The 27,843-nt window shown below is 23.9% G+C and overlaps 1 long non-coding RNA gene across 1 annotated transcript in view; it reads right to left on the bottom strand.

Annotated features, from left to right (window-relative positions):
* Positions 1-1,595: 1,595 nt before the first annotated feature.
* The window catches only part of LOC129958544 (uncharacterized), a 48,830-nt gene continuing 22,582 nt past the window's right edge, over positions 1,596-27,843 (bottom strand). The window contains exons 5-6 of the long non-coding RNA XR_008783242.1: positions 9,763-9,819; positions 1,596-2,192 (exon numbers count right to left, since the gene is read on the bottom strand). This is a non-coding gene — a long non-coding RNA (uncharacterized LOC129958544). The remainder of the gene's footprint in view (positions 2,193-9,762; positions 9,820-27,843) is intronic.

The raw sequence follows: 27,843 nt of genomic DNA on the forward strand, positions 1-27,843 counted from the left end.
TCACAATATAACATTCAGAATATTTGGAATTCTAAAATATGATAGTTTTTGTTAAAATGATGATTGTCAATGCTTTTTTTTTTTTAAATTATTGATACAAAAATATTTTATACAAATGGGATTTTTTCTATCCAATTTTTTTCCCCCTCAAGGGAGTATATAAGAAATTGTGTATGACAATCTATAGTAAATTTTAGACTTATCTATATTATTGTCATTCAAAAAGATGAGAAATTACATTACTAGGAAACATAACTGAGGGAAAAACTTCCTATTGAAATTTCCAGCTTCCTAACTTTAAAAAGCTGTTGAGATTCCAGTTTATCAATATGAATTATTTTTTTAAGGAGAATTGTTTGAAGCAAACGGTTATATAGATATAAGATGTATAATTGTTTATAATTTTTTTAAAAAATTTTATAATTTTTAAAAGCAGTTTTATAAAAAATATTTATGTATTTAAATATTGAAACTTTTTTTTTGTAGTAATAAAATAACTTTGAAACTTATATATTAATAATATAGCTTTATAAATTAAATGCCCCCCTCCCCCATAAAGTATCCTTCCTTCTTCTATGTCAGGGAGTTTATAAAACATTGAAAACAGTTTGAACTTCAGGACAACAATGTAATCTATTGTTGGAAATTAGAAAAAATTTCAAAGCTTGGTGCCTAATAAATTTGCAGGTTTAGCCAAAATATTGTGCATACTTGAAATTTCTTGAATTAGTTTCTAATAAATCAAACAATTACATTTCTGTCTTCTCTTGCAAATAAAACAGAATACACAGATAAACATGTCAATAATTGATTTTTTTTTTTTTACAGATATTTGTAGGGAGGAGTATTAACAGTCTTAATTCAAAATTAAGAGCAATATTACACTATGTATCTGAATAATTTACTGGCATATCCATTCAAGAAGATCTATCACAACTGTGATGCAAGCAAATAACTGGTATCGCAGATGAACAGATTATCTAGTCTGCCACAGCTCTGGCTGATTTTCTTTTGTCTCTATAACAAATTTTCCAGTTTCTTATCTAGTATTCCCAAGCTGAACAATATTAAACATAAATACATGTATCAATTTTTGCAGAAAACACGAGATATTTAGAAAATATAGATACAATCCCAGGAGAAATACAAATAAAATGATATAATAATAGAAAACATGAAAACTAAATATGTGGTTCAAAATCTAAAGACAGTAGAAAACTTTTTAATATAATTATAGTAAATCAAGTAACTATTATATATTATATTTTGTTGAATTTAAAAGAGTTTTGCATAATAAATTTATTTTAAAAGATTGAAGAAAACAAAACAATAAATATTGCTCTTTATAAATATTACACAATATTATGTATAAATAGTTACAGGGGGAAAAGTGCGTTATTACTGCTGAAGTAAATACAAATAGAACATGAAAACTTAACAATAGAATATTTTTTTATTAAAATCATTAGAAAACAAGCTGATGACAATACATTATGCTTGATAAAGCAAGAGCAAATAATACACAGTAAAAATCTTTCAAAAAAAAGAGATAAAATAAAAACAAAAATGATAAATACTGTATTTTATGTCTTGCAATATTATGCGAAAGTAAACTTAGGATTTATTAAAAAGACATAATTACTATTTAAATTAATGTAAAAGCAGATAGATTCATCAAAAGTTTTAGTCGGAGCTATTTTAAAGATTCATAAATAACTCAGTTGGCAAATATAGTTGATTGATAATACTGATTCTAAAATGTACTTATGTAAAATAAGCAGCAGTAAATTAGCTATTTCCTATTGTGCTTACTTTGAGTTTCTAATAACTTACTTTAAACTTTATTCATTTTAGAAAATTTAGTAACAAATTGTTATAAAAAATCATGCCATGTGCATTATACAGCAAAAAAAAAAAAATAATAATAATAATAATGTTCAAAATTGATAATAATTCTTAATCTTATTTATTACACACATGTGATAAATATGTTAAACAGTCATATTTAACGTACATTTGCCATAAATCTTTCTTCTTGAGAACTATTGCAAATTTTCATATACCTTACTTTTTCTTTTATCCAGTTCACAGGATATTATTTTATATACATTATAACTTTTACAAATGGATACTCACAATTTTCATTATATATGTGTTCGCTTCAATCATACTTCTTTCTTTCAGGCATTTTCCTGTTCGGCAGAAGGCATTAACATGAACTCATGTTTAGCAAAATAATTTTTTCAAAATGAAATTTTTCAAGTTTTTTATTCACATTTTTACTATAACACACAGGCCTATATATGTCATAAACAATCTTTCCTGACTGACTTAAATTTATTATTCATTAAAATATAAGATGTAGTCTTTTTAAATAAGTCTCAAACAATTTTAAGATGAAATAAATTATAACTATAGCATAAAACTGCATATTACATAAAAGTATTAATTTATTTACCAATTATTGAGTAAATTGTACATACAATATAGAGTATTTGCATATCAATTGTATACAATTAGAAAATATAGTCAAGTTTTATTTACAAAATAATTTATTAGAATCTTACGAAATAATTTATTAGTGATCTTTGGTGGTTAATTTTTAGCATGCAGTTGATACACAAATATCTAATTACAAATGAGCTTCTTCTTTTTGCATATGTTTCAAAACAAAGAATTGCAATAATAGTTGATCTTGTCTCTCATTGCTTCTTACATCATTATTACACTGAAATATGTATAACAATTTGATATTTTCAAAGTCTTTCCACCCCCTTTTTTTTAATTCAGTCTACTTATATTGTGTTGAGTATGTAAATTTTGTTAATTTAACAAAAAGTTAAGACTTATTAACATACCAATTATGTAAAAGTCGTAAATTATAAATGCAAATGGTTAATTTCTCCAAATGAAAGTAAGCATAAAAGTGAATTCAAAAAAATAAAGAATTTAAAGCAAAAGAAAGAAATCTGAATATCTGCACAATCTGACTGAAAAAAAGAGGGTAAACGTAACTATAAAGTTTACACAATTAAAATGACTATTAAAGAAAATGTAGGTGATAGATGAAAGTGGCAAACATTTCTGTAGATAGAATCTTGTAAGAGAACGTACTTTGCAGGCTCTGAACGTGAATTCAGTCCCGACTACAGAGATATCAAGAAAATCTATCCTTAGTTAACAAAAAGATAAAACAAACACAATTAGTTTTCCTTTTTAAAATAAAAAGGCAATATTTTGATACATATTTAATATAAAGAATCTGCTATCATGAGTAAACAAAAAAATAAAATGTATGTAATAAATATTCGCCTTAAATATAACAATGAAAGACATTCTTTTCATACTCATCCATTATAATGAATGTATAAGCATTTGTTCAGAAAGTATATTTAGGGTCATTATAAACGTTATATATATGAACATTAGTACCTGTTTCAAAACATTATCAAAAAGTCGTGTTTCATATTTGTTCATTCTCACGACCTTATATATTTTTCATTAATTTCATAATAAATTTTACATCTTCCAAACTATTAAGTAAACTAATTTTCTTGGTTTTACTAACAAATTCTTAGAATATTTAGAAAATATTTTAGTTTAGAAAGTTTTGTGCACTTAACAATATATTAAAAACTTGCATTTAGAATATTGGAGGAAGAGAAATCTTGTTTATAAATCAAATCAACTTTTATGACAGCAAATTGTTTTCACAAAAACTATCTCAACTTTTTTTCTCCTGTCAGTTTTCCAATATCATTTTCATTTATTTCTTTCAAATAGAGACATTTTATTTCATATGACTTTGCACAAATAAAACAATTATATTTCAAATCCTGTTACTTCATGAATGTGTTTGTGAAATATTTATTTTCTGACTTTTAATTTAAGTTACTTTTAATTAATATAGGGAATTTTTTAAATTGTCTGTTGTTGAAAACTTTTGCTCATGCATTTGTATTGTTGTAACTAAACTCTAATTTATTACTTTCTTTTAAAAAAGTAATATGCAATTAAAAAATATAAAACATGCATTTGTTAAATTTCATAATGAGATACTAACTTTCGATATTTTTTGACAAATTTTGAAACATATCTTTGTACACTTAAAACTGTGAATCAAATTCTGATCCCAATTATTAAGTCCCGAGAGACAACAAATGATCATAGTTTGATTCCATAGAATAGCTATGAAAATTTACATTACACGAGTACAATTTCTATCTGAATTTTTTAAATCCCAATGCAAATATGTTTGCAATTCAGCTTTATAAAAAATAAATTTGCGAAAGCTTATTGATTAAAAAAATTTACAATTAAGCATACTGACAAAATTACCACATAAAATTTAATTTTTACTACATCTTTTCTACTCTAATACATATCAAAATATTTTGTTAATGGTTCACATCTAATGACAATGCAACATTGGTAAATGAAGGGTTTAAAATATCAATATAAGCTAAAAATAAAAGTCTTTAGTACTGTAAAAAATGACCATTTTAAAAACAATAATAAATAGATAGTGATGTACTTGGATATTTATTTGTAATGAGTTTATTTATCAATTTATTATATAAAATGCCTACATTGGTATGTAATATGATATTCTTATATACACTGAGCCTGAAAATGAGATAAGGAAAAAATAAGCAGCTATACAATTTTGATTTCATGAAAAATTTTACAAAATTAAAAAGAAAAAATGAATGCAACTATGCATATAAAATTTAATTTATATATTAATTATCTTTGTTTACAAAGGTTAAATGAATAATAATGTATTTGCTGATTTTTGTAAAGAAATGAATCATTTGAACTAAATTAAAAAAAGAAAATGTTAAGTTTGATTTTAACATAATACAGACCTTATGATGAAAACTAAAATTAAAGAATTGTTCATAATTTCTTTTTGGGTTCTTAGGTTATGGTTTACGTATTAATCTGAAAAATGCACATCTCACAATCAACCATCAAGACTTTGAATTTCAGATGACTTACATGAATTAAATTTTCCTACGATATCTTTTTTACTTGTAAATGATTGCACACTTTCTTGAGTTGTATCTTTATCTTTTTAGTTCATCAAATTTGAATTTTTTCCCCCCCTTTGAATTTGTCTCCTCATCCCACGGTAGAAGCTTTTAATTATGTGATCTGTATTCGAGCATAGCTGCTTTATCAGATCTCAGACTTATTCCTTTTCTTTTGCATATTCAAATTTTTATAATAAGCATATTTTTAATTTATAATAAGCATATTATTATTTGCATAGTAAATAATAGGGATATTTTTTTCCTCTGAAGCAACAATCAAAAAGTCAAATTAATTCCCACAACAAAGAGTATAAGGAATACGATATATTTAATATATGATGAAACAGTACACAAAAGTAATAAGTCACAGAAAAAAGCTTTGTTAAAATATCCATGTAGCACCAAAGTTGAAAATAAAAAATTCCTGCAATTTTATAAGAAAAGAAAATGAAAAATACATAATAAAGCTGATACAGAAATTGGTTTGCCATAAAATTACCTATATAATTTTTTAAAACACTAATCAATAAAATGTACTATGATGTAACATGATATTTAATTCAAAGAACTTATTCATGAATGTCAGAAAAATTGTAATTAGAGGTAGCCATGGAAACAGATCATATAGGAAAGTTTTTATAGTGCAAAAATCAATCCTGCAAGCCCATCACCAGAGAAATTCATTTAACGCTTCCAAAACAATGGAAATTCACAAAATTTGCTATTCATAAACTAAAAATTATATTGAAAGCAATATAATTATTTAATAAATTTTATAGCTGAAGTATACATTATACAAAATAATTTTTAAAATTTTGAATAAACACATATAATTTCATGTTTTGTTCATATATAGCAATTGATGATTTGTTTTTATATAACTACAATACTTTATAACACATACATAATTCAAAAATATCAAATTCTACCTTTGTGATAGATAATTAGATTAATTTTAAATAAAACCTAACAGCATAATTTTGTAGAATTGAACAAAACTTTCAAACATTTTTATGGACCAATCTTACTTTAAAATTAAATTTCTGGATTTCCCTTCAAAGCAAGAATGTTTAATAGATTACCTTAGATAAAATACAAACATTGTAAATATAATTTAATACTTTTCTTGTAATGAACAAAAATGATCAATTTCAGCTTAAATACAGGGAAACAATGATATTAGATTCTTTATTATTCTAAATAATACTAACTTCTCCATCTCTAAATCATCACAAGTCGAGAACTGCGTCCGAAACACAGTTGATCAGAATGTGATCATCTGTTGTCGGATGATCAAAAAATGGCGCAAAACAACAAGAGAAATTTGACAACCGGTTTGGCCTGGATAATACCTAATTGATCGCTAAGCAGTGAATAATCATCAGCTGATATTTAACTACGGTTGGTGAATATGGCCGTAAATGTTATACATTTGACTAGTGATTATAAAAAAGAAAATATTGCCTCTAGACAAGCACTTTTGAGTTTTTGAAAATATCATGAATTCTATGTGAAATTACTGCACATGGAAAGAAAAAAAAAGGATAAATATTTGATTAATTTAAATTTTCAAAACACACACACACACACATACATACATATATATATTGCAAATAACAACAAATTTTGCACAATAAATATTAACAGTACTAAATAATAATAAATTAACTATCCCAAAAATTTCTATAAAATTATATTCATCAATAGTATTAAAATTTTTTATCAATTATTTCATAGAATTCTGTTTCATAATTAATGTATAAATGTTATAATTACACAAATACCTAAAAAAATAATTAAAAATATAAAAGTTATATTAAAAATTACATTATAAAAATTATATTAAATATACTTATACAATAAAATATGTTTGTACAGTGGGCTGCACTAAATCCAACTAGGTTCTCCGATTTTGTTTTTAGGCAATAACAATTGGGTGTTTCATTAAAATAATTTAAACATGGCAGCCATTAGAAATGAATAAAAGGTAACATACCATTAAAAAATATTAGTTTCCTAAGATGAATAACTACATTATGGAACATTTTCTGCAAGAAATACTTTAAAAGCCTATGAATATATCACTACAAAAATGCAGAGAAAACGCTCTTTGAAGGAACAATAAATAGTTGAATAAATATGTAATCAACAGTTGTAGGAAAATCTACTCGATTGTGAGATCGCAAAAGGAAGAAATGAACTAAAAATATACGAATGGTTTTTTTTTTTTTTTTTTTTTTTTTTTTTTTACAGTATCAATATTTCATCCTTCCTGTTTTCTATCCCATTTCAATCAATCAATCTTTCTTGTTCTGGAACATATGTTGGAAAATAAACCTTGATCCATTAATCTTTCCTTCATTTTAAAATATTTTTTCTCGGTAAATTTAAGGTAGAATGATTTCACAAATTCAATATTTGCAAAAGTTTTGACTGCTTGCTTTTGATATTAAGACTGGGGAGGGGAGGGGTTCTCTCTTTTTCAAAATTTGTTTTTCTAAAGATAGTTTCATTACACTCTAGAAAGATATTTCTTCTAAGTAATGTTTCTACAACATTTTCAACATGTTTTTCCTTTGTGATTCTTTAAAAGAAATTTCAAATTGAAAGTGTTTTAATTTGACACAAACATGCATGATAAATGTTAGTATACTTAGTTTTTATTTTGTTATTAAAAATATGCTTCATATTTATATAAATACCATATAAATCTTGTCTCAATCTGATGCATGTGAACAGATAATCTAAATTTGACAAAATTTAACTTCAGAATGAAGTTTTTTTTTTTTTGAAGAATTATTGTAAAAACTATTTACACGTAATTGCTACCTCTCTTTCTGGCCATCAAAAATTATTTGCAATGTTTCAATGTTTTCCCAACAGTGCTATAATAAGACTAATAGGGGAACAAGGTATAATATAATTTTTTTTCACTCCATGATCATCATCAGTGATTTAATAATTTTAAAAAGTGAATGTGCCATTCCCTTATATTTTCACCTCTTCATGATAGTTCATTTCAAAAATGATATAAGCACATTAAAGTTTAAATCACCTTTTACATCTACACTGCACTTCATTATCCTGTTGTACCACCACTGTTTGGCAGATGAACAATAACCTGGTCACATAAATAGAGGGAGTCTATTTTTATTTTTCATGGTCTTTTTTATGATGTTCTTTTTCTTTAATAATAAAATTGTACTAATTTTTAGATGTCCTCTTACATAAAAAATGAGAAATAATTTACATGAATTTTAAATTATACTTCCTGTTTTCAACTGTCATTTTTTTCCCCTTTATTATTCATATTCTGTTTATTGATGCTAGCTTTGATAATTTTCTTTAAACTGATATTTTTCTGTTTTGATTTATTAGTCATTGTATAGTTTCTTATTTAACATATTTTGTTTAACAGATCTTTCAACATGAAAACAAAATGAATAATTTTCTTTTAAATATATGATATCTTCAAATAGAATCCTTGTTATTGTTACCTCCATTCTTTTTTTTTTTTTTTACTGAGAGTTTACTTTTTTGGTTTTTTCTTACCTGAAGTTTCTACTAAACATAAAATTTAGTAATATCTTACTCTTTCAGTTTCTTTTTTTAATAGTAAGATATTTGAACAGAAATCAAAAGTTTGTAAAATACAAAAAACTCAGAATTTCGTTTGTTCTTTAAGCATTTCTTATTTGACACTGAAATTAAATTTCTGATGAATTGCCATTATTTATTTATCGGCAGATTGTTACATCAGATACAACATAAAGAGCATCTGCTTATGAATAAACTATGCAATTTCGAATCTCATATGCCTTCGTATCAAGGCAGGGAAGTCACGCTTATTTTTTATATAACTTATATTCTGAATTTAATTTTAGGATGTATGATAGCCACAAACTCTATAAAGCATTTATGAAATGTTCACACAAATTTTCCACAACTAAAAGAATATAATGCAAATATAGTATTTAAATCAATGATTGAAAAATGAAAATGTATGTTCAAAATCAAATATTATTCCAAGTTCAAATGAATGCATAATTCGACAACCAAAAGGACAATAAATGAAGAAAAACACAATTGCCATTTTAAGACAAAATTTTGACTCCAAACAATAAAAATCAGACTAATTCCGATATTAATAAAATGAAATAATAATAATCTGCATGTAATTAATGGCTTTTAACACAAGATTAAGTAATAACTGAGTGAAAAAAAGTGAAAGTACGAAATTTCAATCAATAATTACACCCAGAAAATGTGTGTTCAACATTAGTTATTATTCAAAGTTCAAGAATATACACCCGCTTAAACATTATATTTAAATGGAATAATGTTGAATTCTAATGAAATTAAAATCTAAAAAAGATTTGACACCCAATGGCCAGTAACTGAAAACATAGTGAGGATGTGCAAAAACATAAAATTACGTAAGTTATCCTTGATGTATGGTACCAAGCAAAATGTAACAAACAAACAAGCTTATTCTGCAATAAAATAAATATTCCAAATAATTATAGCAAATCAAAACAAATATGATAAAACGTCAGGTGAATGTACTGGCCTAAGAGCAAAATCAATTAGATTGCTGAAGTTATCAATATCAGTAAGTCCAATATTAACTTATAACTCATTTCTAAAGTATAATATAATAATAAAAGAAAATACAAAAAACTCGTATACAACTCAAGAATAATTTTAGAACAAAAATTATACAAACCTTCAATTTTTATGAAAAGCATATTCCTCAGGTAAAATGACTCAGAAATTTCATGCTCTAAACAAAGAAATAATAAGAACTTGCAAATAAATAATTAAACATTCATACAACTACTAAGCAATTCTGTCGAAATAATGTCATAATATAAATTTAAATCAATAAATAGAAAATATAATTATATGTTCAATATCAGTTATTAGTACAATATCATAAGAACATATAGTATAAACAGAGAAAAAAAACTGCATATTACAGTGAAATAAAGCAGAGTTATAGTGAAATTAAAACCTAAACATGATCTGGCATGAAATGGACCATACATAAAAATTTCAATGAGGATGTGTGATATAATAACTACTTTTCTTTAATATGTGCTAGCAAGAAAAATATATCAAAGAAACAAGATTATTGTACAAGAAAATAAGTATTTCAAATACTACCTAAATCAAAACCAAAAAAAAAGTTTTAAATAACAGGTTAAACTGTTGGATAATGGGCAAAATCAGTCATTCTGTTTAAGCTATGAATTACATAAAGTAATATTTATTTTTCATGTGAATCATTTACGATCCTTCGTATCATATAAAACATAACAAATAATAATATAAATTAAAAAAACAGATGAAATCTTCCTAATTATTTAACAAGAAAAACACAATGAAACACAATTGCTTTTTTAAGAGAAAATTTTGACTCCAAACAAAAAAAATCAGACTCATCACGATATTAATAAAATGAAATAATGATAATCTGCATGTAATCAATAGTTACACAAAGAAAATGTGTGTTGAACATTAAATATTATTCAAAGTTCATATGAATATATAAGCCACACACAGATAAAACATTATATTTAAATGGAATAATGTTATATTCTAATGAAATTAAATTCTAAACATGATTCAACAACAAATAGACAATAACTGAAAGGATAGTGAGGTGTGCAATATAATATCATGTAAGTTATCCTTGATGAGTGGTATCAAGCAAAATGTAACCAAGAAAAAACTTTATTGTGCAATGAAATAACTATTCCAAATAATTAGTAAATCAAAACTAAACAAATATTACAAAAAGGTAGGTGAATGTACTGGCCAAAGAGAGATATCAATCATATTGTTGAAGTTTTCAATAACATAAAGTCCAATATTAATTTGAAACTCATAGGTGATGTATTGCATAATATTAAAAGTAAATACAAAAAACTATTACACAACTTCAGGATAAATAAGAAGAAAAAATATACAAAAGTTAAATTTTTATAAAAAACACTCTCCTCAGATAAAATGACTCAGAAATTTTATGCTCTAAACAAAGAAATAATAAAAATTTGCAAATAAATAATTAAACATTCATACAACTACTAATATCATAATATAAATTTAAATCAATAAATACAAAATATAATTATATGTCCAATATCAGTTATTAGTACAATAACATAAGAACATATAGTATAAATAGAGAAAAAGACTTAGATTACAATGGAATAAAGCAGACTTATAGTGGAATTAAAACCTAAACATGATCTCGAATGAAATGGACCATACATCAAATTATCAATGAGAATGAGTGATATAATAATTACTTATTTTTTCTTTAATACCTGCAACCAAGCAGAATATATCAAAGAAACAAGCTTATTGTGCAAGAGAATAGGTATTCCAAATACTAACAAAATCAAAGCTCTAAAGATATTTTAAATAATAGGTTAAACTTTTGGAAAATGGGCAAAATCAATCATTCTGTATAAGCTATCAATTACATAAAATCCAATTTATTTTCCATGTGAATCATTTATGATCCTAGGTACAATAATAAACATAACACATAATAAAATCCATAATAAAACAAAAGAAATCTTCCTCATAATTTAACAAAAAAAAAAAAAAAAATTGCCATTTTAAGAGAAAATTTTGACTCCAAACAAAAAAAAATCAGACTCATCACGATATTAATAAAATGAAATAATGATAATCTGCATGTAATCAATAGCTTTTAACACAAGATTAAGTAACTGAGTGGAAAAAAAAGTGATAAAATGAAATTTAAATCAATAATTATACAAAGAAAATGTGTGTTGAACATTAGTTATTATTCAAAGTTCATATGAATATATAAGCCACACACTGATAAAACATTATAATTAAATGGAATGATGATATATTCTAATGAAATTAAATTCTAAACATGATTTGAAAACAAATGGACAATAACTGAAAGGATAGTGACGTGTGCAATATAATGCCATGTAAGTTATAGTTGATGTGTGGTATCAAGCAAAATGTAAAAAAGAAAAAAGCTTATTGTGCAATAAAATAACTATTCCAAATAATTAGTAAATCAAAACTAAACAAATATTACAAAAAGGTAGCTGAATGTAATGGCCAAAGAGAAATATCAATCATATTGTTGAAGTTATCAATAACATAAAGTGTAATATTAATTTGAAACTCATTGATGATGTCTTGCATAATATTAAAGGTAAATACAAAAAACTATTACACAACTTCAGGATAAATAAGAAGAAAAAATATACAAAAGTTAAATTTTTATGAAAAACACTCTCCTCAGATAAAATGACTCAGAAATTTTATGCTCTAAACAAAGAAATAATAAAAATTTGCAAATAAATAATTAAACATTCATACAACTACTAATATTATAATATAAATTTAAATCAATAAATAGAAAATATAATTATATGTTCAATATCAGTTATTAGTACAATATCATAAGAACATATAGTATCAATAGAATAAAAGATTACAATGGAATAAAGCAGACTTATAGTGAATAAAGCAGACTTATAGTGAAATTAAAACCTAAACATGATCTCGAATGAAATGGACCATACATCAAATTTTCAATGAGGATGTGTCATATAATAACTACTTATTTTTTCTTTAAAAACCTGCTACCAAGCAAAATATACCAAAGAAACAAGCTTATGGTGCAAGAAAATAGGTATTCCAAATACTAACAACAAAATAAAAACTATAAAGATGTTTTAAATAATAGGTTAAACTGTTTGAAAATGGGCAAAATCAATCATTCTGTTTAAGCTATCAATTACATAAAATCCAATTTATTTTCCATGTGAATCATTTATGATCCTAGGTATAATAATAAACATAACAAATAATAAAATCCATAATAAAACAAAAGAAATCTTCCTCATAATTTAACAAAATCAATTGCCATTTTAGGAGAAAATTTTGACTCCAAACAAAAAAAATCAGACTCATCACGATATTAGTAAAATGAAATAATGATAATCTGCATGTAATCAATGGCTTTTAAAACAAGATTAAGAAACTAAGTAAAAAAAAAGTGATAAAATGAAATGTAAATCAATAATTACACAAAGAAAATGTGTGTTGAACATTAGTTATTATTCAAAGTTCATTTGAATATATAAGCCACACACAGATAAAACATTATATTTAAATGGAATGATGTTATATTCTAATGAAATTAAATTCTAAACATGATTCGACAACAAATGGACAATAACTGAAAAGATAGTGAGGTGTGCAATATAATATCATGTAAGTTATAGTTGATGTGTGGTATCAAGCAAAATGTAACAAAGAAAAAAGCTTATTGTGCAATAAAATAATTATTCCAAATAATTAGTAAATCAAAACTAAACAAATATTACAAAAAGGTAGCTGAATGTAATGGCAAAGAGAGATATCAATCATATTGTTATAGTTATCAATAACATAAAGTGCAATATTAATTTGAAACTCATTGGTGATGTATGGTATAATATTAAAAGTAAATACAAAAAACTACTACACAACTGCAGAATGATTTAAAAGAAAAAATATACAAAATTTAAATTTTTATAAAAAACACTCTCCTCAGATAAAATGACTCAGAAATTTTATGCTCTAAACAAAGAAATAATAAAAATTTGCAAATAAATAATTAAACATTCATACAACTACTAATATCATAATATAAATTTAAATCAATAAAAAGAAAATATAATTATATGTTCAATATCAGTTATTAGTACAATATCATAAGAACATATAGTATAAATAGAGAAAAAAAACTTAGATTACAATGGAATAAAGCAGACTTATAGTGAAATTTAAACCTAAACATGATCTCGAATGAAATGGACCATACATCAAATTTTCAATGAGGATGTGTGATATAATAACTACTTATTTAAATTAATTAAACATTCATACAACTACTAAGCAATTCTGTCAAAATAATACACTACTTATTTATATTAATTAAACATTCATACAACTACTAAGCAATTCTGTCAAAATAATGTCATAATACAAATTTAAATCAATAAATAAAAAATATAATTATATGTTCAATATCAGTTATTAGTACAATATCATTAGAACATATAGTATAAATAGAGTAAAAAACTTAGATTAGAATGGAATAAAGCAGACTTTTAGTGAAATTAAAACCTAAACATGATCTCGAATGAAATGGACCATACATCAAATTTTCAATGAGGATGTGTGATATAATAACTACTTATTTTTTCTTTAATACTTGCTACCACGCAAAATATACCAAAGAAACAAGCTTATTGTGCAAGAAAATATGTATTCCAAATACTAACCAAATCAAAACTATAAAGATGTTTTAAATAATAGGTAAAACTGTTGGAAAATGGGCAAAATCAATCATTCTGCTTAAGCTATCAATTACATAAAGTCTAATTTACTTTCCATGTGAATCATTTATGATCCTTGGTATAATAATAAACATAACACATAATAAAATCCATAATAAAATAAATGAAATCTTCCTCATAATTTAACAAAAAAAAAAAAACACAATTGCCATTTTACGAGAAAATTTTGACTCCAAACAAAAAAAAAATCCGACTCATCACGATATTAATAAAATGAAATAATGTTAATCTGCATGTAATCAATAGCTTTTAACACAAGATTAAGTAACTGAGTGAAAAAAAAGTGATAAAATAAAATTTAAATCAATAATTACACATAGAAAATGTGTGTTGAACATTAGTTATTATTCAAAGTTCATATGAATATATAAGCCACACAGAGATAAAACATTATAATTAAATGGAATGATGATATATTCTAATGAAATTAAATTCTAAACATGATTTGAAAACAAATGGACAATAACTGAAAGGATAGTGAGGTGTGCAATATAATATCATGTAAGTTATCCTTGATGAGTAGTATCAAGCAAAATGTAACAAAGAAACAAGTTTATTGTGCAATAAAATATCTACTCCAAATAATTAGTAAATCAAAACTAAACAAATATTACAAAAAGGTAGGTGAATGTACTGGCCAAAGAGAGATATCAATCATATTGTTGAAGTTATCACTAACATAAAGTTCAATATTAATTTCAAACTTATTGGTGATGTATGGTATAATATTAAAATTAATACAAAAATCTATGATATAATAACTACTTATTTAAATTAATTAAACATTCATACAACTACTAAGCAATTCTGTCAAAATAATACACTACTTATTTATATTAATTAAACATTCATACAACTACTAAGCAATTCTGTCAAAATAATGTCATATTACAAATTTAAATCAATAAATAGAAAATAGAATTATATGTTCAATATCAGTTATTAGTACAATATCATAAGTACATATAGTATAAATAGAGTAAAAAACTTAGATTAGAATGGAATAAAGCAGACTTTTAGTGAAATTAAAACCTAAACATGATCTCGAATGAAATGGACCATACATCAAATTTTCAATGAGGATGTGTGATATAATAACTACTTATTTTTTCTTTAATACCTGCTACCAAGCAAAATATACCAAAGAAAAATGCTTATTGTGCAAGAAAATATGTATTCCAAATACTAACAAAATCAAAACTATAAAGATGTTTTAAATAATAGGTAAAACTGTTGGAAAATGGGCAAAATCAATCATTCTGTTTAAGCTATCAATTACATAAAGTCTAATTTACTTTCCATGTGAATCATTTATGATCCTGGGTATAATAATAAACATAACACATAATAAAATACATAATAAATAAATGAAATCTTCCTCATAATTTAACCAAAAAAAAACACAATTGCCATTTTAAGAGAAAATTTTGACTCCAAACAAAAAAAAATCCGACTCATCACGATATTAATAAAATGAAATAATGTTAATCTGCATGTAATCAATAGCTTTTAACACAAGATTAAGTAACTGAGTGAAAAAAAAGTGATAAAATAAAATTTAAATCAATAATTACACATAGAAAATGTGTGTTGAACATTAGTTATTATTCAAAGTTCATATGAATATATAAGCCACACAGAGATAAAACCTTATAATTAAATGGAATGATGATATATTCTAATGAAATTAAATTCTAAACATGATTTGAAAACGGACAATAACTGAAAGGATAGTGAGGTGTGCAATATAATATCATGTAAGTTATCCTTGATGAGTAGTATCAAGCAAAATGTAACAAAGAAACATTGTTTATTATGCAATAAAATATCTACTCCAAATAATTAGTAAATCAAAACTAAACAAATATTACAAAAAGGTAGGTGAATGTACTGGCCAAAGAGAGATATCAATCATATTGTTGAAGTTATCACTAACATAAAGTTCAATATTAATTTCAAACTTATTGGTGATGTATGGTATAATATTAAAATTAATACAAAAAACTTGTACACAACTAAACAATAATTTAAAAGAAAAAATATACAAACCTTAAATTTTTATGAAAAACATTCTCCTCAGATAATATGACCAATAAATTTCACGCTCTAAACAAAGAAATAATAAAAATTTGCAAATAAATAATTAAACATTCATGCAACTACTAAGCAATTCTGTCAAAATAATGTCATAATATAAATTTAAATCAATTAATAGAAAATAGAATTATATGTTCAATATCAGTTATTAGTACAATATCATAAGAACATATAGTATAAATAGAGAAAAAAACTTAGATTACAAGGAAATAAAGCAGACTTATAGTGAAATTATAACCTAAACATGATCTGGCATGAAATGGACCATACATCAAATTTTCAATGAGGATGTGTGATATAATAATTACTTATGTTTTCTTTAATACCTGCTACAAAGTAAAATAAATCAAAGAAACAAGCTTATTGTGCAAGAGAATAGGTATTAAAAATACTAACAAAATCAAAGCTCTAAAGATGTTTTAAATAATAGGTTAAACTGTTCGAAAATGGGCAAAATCAATCATTCTGTTTAAGCTATCAATTACATAAAGTCTAATTTACTTTCCATGTGAATCATTTATGATCCTTGTAATAATAATAAACATAACACATAATAAAATCCATAATAAAATAAATGAAATCTTCCTCATAATTTAACAAAAAAAAACACAATTGCCATTTTAAGAGAAAATTTTGACTCCAGACATAAAAAATCCGACTCATCACGATATTAATGAAATGAAATAATGATAATCTGCATGTAATCAATGGCTTTTAAAACAAGATTAAGAAACTAAGTAAAAAAAAAGTGATAAAATGAAATGTAAATCAATAATTACACAAAGAAAATGTGTGTTGAACATTAGTTATTATTCAAAGTTCATTTGAATATATAAGCCACACACAGATAAAACATTATATTTAAATGGAATGATGTTATATTCTAATGAAATTAAATTCTAAACATGATTCGACAACAAATGGACAATAACTGAAAGGATAGTGAGGTGTGCAATATAATATCATGTAAGTTATAGTTGATGTGTGGTATCAAGCAAAATGTAACAAAGAAAAAAGCTTATTGTGCAATAAAATAACTATTCCAAATAATTAGTAAATCAAAACTAAACAAATATTACAAAAAGGTAGCTGAATGTAACGGCTAAGAGAGATATCAATCATATTGTTGTAGTTATCAATAACATAAAGTGCAATATTAATTTGAAACTCATTGGTGATGTATGGTATAATATTAAAAGTAAATACAAAAAACTACTACACAACTGCAGAATGATTTAAAAGAAAAAATATACAAAATTTTAATTTTTATAAAAAACACTCTCCTCAGATAAAATGACTCAGAAATTTTATGCTCTAAACAAAGAAATAATAAAAATTTGCAAATAAATAATTAAACATTCATACAACTACTAATATCATAATATAAATTTAAATCAATAAATAGAAAATATAATTATATGTTCAATATCAGTTATTAGTACAATATCATATGAACATATAGTATAAATAGAGAAAAAAACTTAGATTACAATGGAATAAAGCAGACTTATAGTGAAATTAAAACCTAAACATTATCTCGAATGAAATGGACCATACATCAAATTTTCAATGAGGATGTGTGATATAATAACTACTTATTTAAATTAATTAAACATTCATACAACTACTAAGCAATTATGTCAAAATAATACACTACTTATTTATATTAATTAAACATTCATACAACTACTAAGCAATTCTGTCAAAATAATGTCATATTACAAATTTAAATCAATAAATAGAAAATAGAATTATATGTTCAATATCAGTTATTAGTACAATATCATAAGTACATATAGTATAAATAGAGTAAAAAACTTAGATTACAATGGAATAAAGCAGACTTATAGTGAAATTAAAACCTAAACATGGTCTCGAATGAAATGGACCATACATCAAATTTTCAATGAGGATGTGTCATATAATAACTACTTATTTTTTCTTTTATACCTGCAATCAAGCAAAATATATCAAAGAAACAAGCTTATTCCGCAAGAGAATAGGTATTCCAAATACTAACAAAATCAAAGCTCTAAAGATGTTTTAAATAATAGGTTAAACTGTTGGAAAATGGGCAAAATCAATCATTCTGTTTAAGCTATCAATTACATAAAGTCTAATTTATTTTCCATGTGAATCATTTATCATCCTTGGTATAATAATAAACATAACAGATCATAAAATCCATAATAAAACAAAAGAAATCTTCCTCATAATTTAACAAACAAAAAAAAAAAAAAAACAATTGCCATTTTAAGAGAAAATTTTGACTCCAAACAAAAAAAAATCCGACTCATCACGATATTAATAAAATGAAATAATGATAATCTGCAAGTAATCAATAGCTTTTATCACAAGATTAAGTAACTGAGTTTAAAAAAAGTGATAAAATAAAATTTAAATCAATAATTACACATAGAAAATGTGTGTTGAACATTGGTTATTATTCAAAGTTCATATGAATATATAAGCGACACAGAGATAAAACATTATATTTAAATGGAATAATGTTATATACTAATGAAATTAAATTCTAAACATGATTCAACAACAAATGGACAAGAACTAAAAGGATAGTGAGGTGTGCAATATAAAATCATGTATGTTATCCTTGATGTGTTGTATCAAGCAAAATGTAACAAAGAAAAAAGCTTATTGTGCAATAAAATAACTATTCCAAATAATTAGTAAATCAAAACTAAACAAATATTACAAAAAGGTAGCTGAATGTACTGGCCAAAGAGAGATATCAATCATATAGTTGAAGTTATCAATAACATAAAGTCCAATATTAATTTGAAACTCATTGGTGATGTATGGTTTAATATTAAAAGTAAATACAAAAAACTACTACACAACTCCAGGATAAATTAGAAGAAAAAATATACAAAAGTTAAATTTTTATGAAAAACACTCTGCTCAGATAAAGTGACTCAGAAATTTTATGCTCTAAACAAAGAAATAATAAAAATTTGCAAATAAATAATTAAACATTCATACAACTACTAATATCATAATATAAATTTAAATCAATAAATAGAAAATATAATTATATGTTCAATATCAGTTATTAGTACAATATCATATGAACATATAGTATAAATAGAGAAAAAAACTTAGATTACAATGGAATAAAGCAGACTTATAGTGAAATTAAAACCTAAACATGGTCTCGAATGAAATGGACCATACATCAAATTTTCAATGAGGATGTGTCATATAATAACTACTTATTTTTTCTTTAATACCTGCTACCAAGCAAAATATACCAAAGAAACAAGCTTATTGTGCAAGAAAATATGTATTCCAAATACTAACAAAATCAAAACTATAAAGATGTTTTAAATAATAGGTAAAACTGTTGGAAAATGGGCAAAATAAATCATTCTGTTTAAGCTATCAATTACATAAAGTCTAATTTACTTTCCATGTGAATCATTTATGATCCTTGGTATAATAATAAACATAACACATAATAAAATCCATAATAAAATAAATGAAATCTTCCTCATAATTTAACAAAAAAAAAAACACAATTGCCATTTTACGAGAAAATTTTGACTCCAAACAAAAAAAAAAATCCGACTCATCACGATATTAATAAAATGAAATAATGTTAATCTGCATGTAATCAATAGCTTTTAACACAAGATTAAGTAACTGAGTGAAAAAAAAGTGATAAAATAAAATTTAAATCAATAATTACACATAGAAAATGTGTGTTGAACATTAGTTATTATTCAAAGTTCATATGAATATATAAGCCACACAGAGATAAAACATTATAATTAAATGGAATGATGATATATTCTAATGAAATTAAATTCTAAACATGATTTGAAAACGGACAATAACTGAAAGGATAGTGAGGTGTGCAATATAATATCATGTAAGTTATCCTTGATGAGTAGTATCAAGCAAAATGTAACAAAGAAACATTGTTTATTATGCAATAAAATATCTACTCCAAATAATTAGTAAATCAAAACTAAACAAATATTACAAAAAGGTAGGTGAATGTACTGGCCAAAGAGAGATATCAATCATATTGTTGAAGTTATCACTAACATAAAGTTCAATATTAATTTCAAACTTATTGGTGATGTATGGTATAATATTAAAATTAATACAAAAATATATGATATAATAACTACTTATTTAAATTAATTAAACATTCATACAACTACTAAGCAATTCTGTCAAAATAATACACTACTTATTTATATTAATTAAACATTCATACAACTACTAAGCAATTCTGTCAAAATAATGTCATATTACAAATTTAAATCAATAAATAGAAAATAGAATTATATGTTCAATATCAGTTATTAGTACAATATCATAAGTACATATAGTATAAATAGAGTAAAAAACTTAGATTAGAATGGAATAAAGCAGACTTTTAGTGAAATTAAAACCTAAACATGATCTCGAATGAAATGGACCATACATCAAATTTTCAATGAGGATGTGTGATATAATAACTACTTATTTTTTCTTTAATACCTGCTACCAAGCAAAATATACCAAAGAAAAATGCTTATTGTGCAAGAAAATATGTATTCCAAATACTAACAAAATCAAAACTATAAAGATGTTTTAAATAATAGGTAAAACTGTTGGAAAATGGGCAAAATCAATCATTATGTTTAAGCTATCAATTACATAAAGTCTAATTTACTTTCCATGTGAATCATTTATGATCCTTGGTATAATAATAAACATAACACATAATAAAATCCATAATAAAATAAATGAAATCTTCCTCATAATTTAACAAAAAAAAAACACAATTGCCATTTTAAGAGAAAATTTTGACTCCAAACAAAAAAAAAATTCCGACTCATCACGATATTAATAAAATAAAATAATGTTAATCTGCATGTAATCAATAGCTTTAACACAAGATTAAGTAACTGAGTGAAAAAAAAGTGATAAAATAAAATTTAAATCAATAATTACACATAGAAAATGTGTGTTGAACATTAGTTATTATTCAAAGTTCATATGAATATATAAGCCACACAGAGATAAAACATTATAATTAAATGGAATGATGATATATTCTAATGAAATTAAATTCTAAACATGATTTGAAAACAAATGGACAATAACTGAAAGGATAGTGAGGTGTGCAATATAATATCATGTAAGTTATCCTTGATGAGTAGTATCAAGCAAAATGTAACAAAGAAACAAGTTTGTTATGCAATAAAATATCTACTCCAAATAATTAGTAAATCAAAACTAAACAAATATTACAAAAAGGTAGGTGAATGTACTGGCCAAAGAGAGATATCAATCATATTGTTGAAGTTATCACTAACATAAAGTCCAATATTAATTTCAAACTCATTGGTGATGTATGGTATAATATTAAAAATAATACAAAAAACTTGTACACAACTAAACAATAATTTAAAAGAAAAAATATACAAACCTTAAATTTTTATGAAAAACATTCTCCTCAGATAATATGACCAACAAATTTCACGCTCTAAACAAAGAAATAATAAAAATTTGCAAATAACTAATTAAACATTCATACAACTACTAAGCAATTTTGACCAAATAATGTCATAATATAAATTTAAATCAATTAATAGAAAATAGAATTATATGTTCAATATCAGTTATTAGTACAATATCATAAGAACATATAGTATAAATAGAGAAAAAAACTTAGATTACAAGGAAATAAAGCAGACTTATAGTGAAATTATAACCTAAACATGATCTGGCATGAAATGGACCATACATCAAATTTTCAATGAGGATGTGTGATATAATAATTACTTATTTTTTCTTTAATACCTGCTACAAAGCAAAATATATCAAAGAAACAAGCTTATTCTGCAAGAAAATAGGTATTCCAAATACTAACAAAATCAAAGCTCTAAAGATGTTTTAAATAATAGGTTAAACTGTTGGGTAAAATCAATCATTCTGTTTAAGCTATCAATTACATAAAGTCTAATTTATTTTCCATGTGAATCATTTATCATCCTTGGTATAATAATAAACATAACAAATCATAAAATCCATAATAAAACAAAAGAAATCTTCCTCATAATTTAACAAAAAAAAAACACAATTGCCATTTTAAGAGAAATTTTTGACTCCAAACAAAAAAAAATCAGACTCATCACGATATTAATAAAATGAAATAATAATAATCTGCATGTAATCAATAGCTTTTAACACAAGATTAACTAACTGAGTGAAAAAAAAGTGATAAAATGAAATTTAAATCAATAATTACACAAAGAAAATGTGTGTTGAACATTAGTTATTATTCAAAGTTCATTTGAATATATAAGCCACACACAGATAAAACATTATATTTAAATGGAATGATGTTATATTCTAATGAAATTATATTCTAAACATGATTCAACAACAAATGGACAAGAACTAAAAGGATAGTGAGGTGTGCAATATAATATCATGTATGTTATCCTTGATGTGTGGTATCAAGCAAAATGTAAAAAAGAAAAAAGCTTATTGTGCAATAAAATAACTATTCCAAATTATTTGTAAATCAAAACTAAACACATATTACAAAAAGGTAGCTGAATGTACTGGCCAAAGAGAGATATCAATCATATAGTTGAAGTTATCAATAACATAAAGTCCAATATTAATTTGAAACTCATTGGTGATGTATGGTATAATATTAAAAGTAAATACAAAAAACTACTACACAACTCCAGGATAAATTTGAAGAAAAAATATACAAAAGTTAAATTTTTATGAAAAACACTCTCCTCAGATAAAGTGACTCAGAAATTTTATGCTCTAAACAAAGAAATAATATAAATTTGCAATTAAATAATTAAACATTCATACAACTACTAATATCAAAATATAAATTTAAATCAATAAATAGAAAATACAATTATATGTTCAATATCAGTTATTAGTACAATATCATAAGAACATATAGTATAAATAGAGAAAAAAACTTAGATTACAATGGAATAAAGCAGACTTATAGTGAAATTAAAACCTAAACATGATCTCGAATGAAATGGACCATACATCAAATTTTCAATGAGGAAGTGTGATATAATAACTACTTATTTAAATTAATTAAACATTCATACAACTACTAAGCAATTCTGTCAAAATAATACACTACTTATTTATATTAATTAAACATTCATACAACTACTAAGCAATTCTGTCAAAATAATGTCATATTACAAATTTAAATCAATAAATAGAAAATAGAATTATATGTTCAATATCAGTTATTAGTACAATATCATATGAACATATAGTATAAATAGAGAAAAAAACTTAGATTACAATGGAATAAAGCAGACTTATAGTGAAATTAAAACCTAAACATGGTCTCGAATGAAATGGACCATACATCAAATTTTGAATGAGGATGTGTGATATAATAACTACTTATTTAAATTAATTAAACATACATACAACTACTAAGCAATTCGGTCAAAATAATACACTACTTATTTATATTAATTAAACATTCATACAACTACTAAGCAATTCTGTCAAAATAATACACTACTTATTTATATTAATTAAACATTCATACAACTACTAAGCAATTCTGTCAAAATAATGTCATAATACAAATTTAAATCAATAAATAGAAAATAGAATTATATGTTCAATATCAGTTATTAGTACAATATCATAAGTACATATAGTATAAATAGAGTAAAAAACTTAGATTAGAATGGAATAAAGCAGACTTTTAGTGAAATTCAAACCTAAACATGATCTCGAATGAAATGGACCATAAATCAAATTTTCAATGAGGATGTGTGATATAATAACTACTTATTTTTTCTTTAATACCTGCTACCAAGCAAAATATATCAAAGAAACAAGCTTATTGTGCAAGAAAATAGGTATTCCAAATACTAACAAAATCAAAACTATAAAGATTTTTAAATAATAGGTTAAACTGTACGAAAATGGGCAAAATCAATCATTCTGTTTAAGCTATCAATTACATAAAGTCTAATTTACTTTCCATGTGAATCATTTATGATCCTTGGTATAATAATAAACATAACACATAATAAAATCCATAATAAAATAAATGAAATCTTCCTCATAATTTAACAAAAAAAAACACAATTGCCATTTTAAGAGAAAATTTTGACTCCAGACATAAAAAATCCGACTCATCACGATATTAATGAAATGAAATAATGATAATCTGCATGTAATAAATGGCTTTTAAAACAAGATTAAGAAACTAAGTAAAAAAAAAGTGATAAAATGAAATGTAAATCAATAATTACACAAAGAAAATGTGTGTTGAACATTAGTTATTATTCAAAGTTCATTTGAATATATAAGCCACACACAGATAAAACATTATATTTAAATGGAATGATGTTATATTCTAATGAAATTAAATTCTAAACATGATTCGACAACAAATGGACAATAACTGAAAGGATAGTGAGGTGTGCAATATAATATCATGTAAGTTATAGTTGATGTGTGGTATCAAGCAAAATGTATCAAAGAAAAAAGCTTATTGTGCAATAAAATAACTATTCCAAATAATTAGTAAATCAAAACTAAACAAATATTACAAAAAGGTAGCTGAATGTAACGGCAAAGAGAGATATCAATCATATTGTTGTAGTTATCAATAACATAAAGTGCAATATTAATTTGAAACTCATTGGTGATGTATGGTATAATATTAAAAGTAAATACAAAAAACTACTACACAACTCCAGGATAAATTAGAAGAAAAAATATACAAAAGTTAAATTTTTATGAAAAACACTCTGCTCAGATAAAGTGACTCAGAAATTTTATGCTCTAAACAAAGAAATAATAAAAATTTGCAAATAAATAATTAAACATTCATACAAGTACTAATATAATAAATTAAATTTAAATCAATAAATAGAAAATATAATTATGCGTTCAATATCAGTTATTAGTACAATATCATAAGAACATATAGTATAAATAGAGAAAAAAACTTAGATTAGAATGGAATAAAGCAGACTTTTAGTGAAATTAAAACCTAAACATGATCTCGAATGAAATGGACCATACATAAAATTTTCAATGAGGATGTGTGATATAATAACTACTTAATTTTTCTTTAATACCTGCTACCAAGCAAAATATACCAAAGAAACAAGCTTATTGTGCAAGAAAATATGTATTCCAAATACTAACAAAATCAAAACTATAAAGATGTTTTAAATAATAGGTAAAACTGTTGGAAAATGGGCAAAATCAATCATTCTGTTTAAGCTATCAATTACATAAAGTCTAATTTACTTTCCATGTGAATCATTTATCATCCTTGGTATAATAATAAACATAACACATAATAAAATCCATAATAAAATAAATGAAATCTTCCTCATAATTTAACAAAAAAAAAACACAATTGCCATTTTAAGAGAAAATTTTGACTCCAAACAAAAAAAATCCGACTCATCACGATATTAATAAAATGAAATAATGTTAATCTGCATGTAATCAATAGCTTTTAACACAAGATTAAGTAACTGAGTGAAAAAAAAAGTGATAAAATGAAATTTAAATCAATAATTACACATAGAAAATGTGTGTTGAACATTAGTTATTATTCAAAGTTCATATGAATATATAAGCCACACAGAGATAAAACATTATAATTAAATGGAATGATGATATATTCTAATGAAATTAAATTCTAAACATGATTTGAAAACAAATGGACAATAACTGAAAGGATAGTGAGGTGTGCAATATAATATCATGTAAGTTATCCTTGATGAGTAGTATCAAGCAAAATGTAACAAAGAAACAAGTTTATTGTGCAATAAAATATCTACTCCAAATAATTAGTAAATCAAAACTAAACAAATATTACAAAAAGGTAGGTGAATGTACTGGCCAAAGAGAGATATCAATCATATTGTTGAAGTTATCACTAACATAAAGTCCAATATTAATTTCAAACTCATTGGTGATGTATGGTATAATATTAAAATTAATACAAAAAACTTGTACACAACTCCAGAATAATTTAAAACAAAAAATATACAAACCTTAAATTTTTATGAAAAACATTCTCCTCAGATAATATGACCCACAAATTTCACACTCTAAACAAAGAAATAATAAAAATTTGCAAATAACTAATTAAACATTCATACAACTACTAAGCAATTTTGACCAAATAATGTCATAATATGAATTTAAATCAATTAATAGAAAATAGAATTATATGTTGAATATCAGTTATTAGTACAATATCATAAGAACATATAGTATAAATAGAGAAAAAAACTTAGATTACAATGGAATAAAGCAGACTTATAGTGAAATTTAAACCTAAACATGATCTCGAATAAAATGGACCATACATCAAATTTTCAATGAGGATGTGTGATATAATAACTACTTATTTAAATTAATTAAACATTCATACAACTACTAAGCAATTCTGTCAAAATAATACACTACTTATTTATATTAATTAAACATTCATACAACTACTAAGCAATTCTGTCAAAATAATGTCATAATACAAATTTAAATCAATAAATAGAAAATAGAATTATATGTTCAATATCAGTTATTATTACAATATCATAAGTACATATAGTATAAATAGAGTAAAAAACTTAGATTAGAATGGAATAAAGCAGACTTTTAGTGAAATTAAAACCTAAACATGATCTCGAATGAAATGGACCATAAATCAAATTTTCAATGAGGATGTGTGATATAATAACTACTTATTTTTTCTTTAATACCTGCTATCAAGCAAAATATATCAAAGAAACAAGCTTATTCTGCAAGAGAATAGGTATTCCAAATACTAACAAAATCAAAGCTCTAAAGATGTTTTAAATAATAGGTTAAACTGTTGGGTAAAATCAATCATTCTGTTTAAGCTATCAATTACATAAAGTCTAATTTATTTTCCATGTGAATCATTTATCATCCTTGGTATAATAATAAACATAACAAATCATAAAATCCATAATAAAACAAAAGAAATCTTCCTCATAATTTAACAAAAAAAAAAAAAAAAAAAAAACACAATTCCCATTTTAAGAGAAAATTTTGACTCCAAACAAAAAAAAATCAGACTCATCACGATATTAATAAAATGAAATAATAATAATCTGCATGTAATCAATAGCTTTTAACACAAGATTAACTAACTGAGTGAAAAAAAAGGGATAAAATGAAATTTAAATCAATAATTACACAAAGAAAATGTGTGTTGAACATTAGTTATTATTCAAAGTTCATATGAATATATAAGCCACACAGAGATAAAACAT

Source organism: Argiope bruennichi, chromosome X1, assembly GCF_947563725.1.
Source record: "Argiope bruennichi chromosome X1, qqArgBrue1.1, whole genome shotgun sequence".
In the NCBI taxonomy this organism is placed as follows: Eukaryota; Metazoa; Arthropoda; class Arachnida; order Araneae; family Araneidae; genus Argiope; species Argiope bruennichi.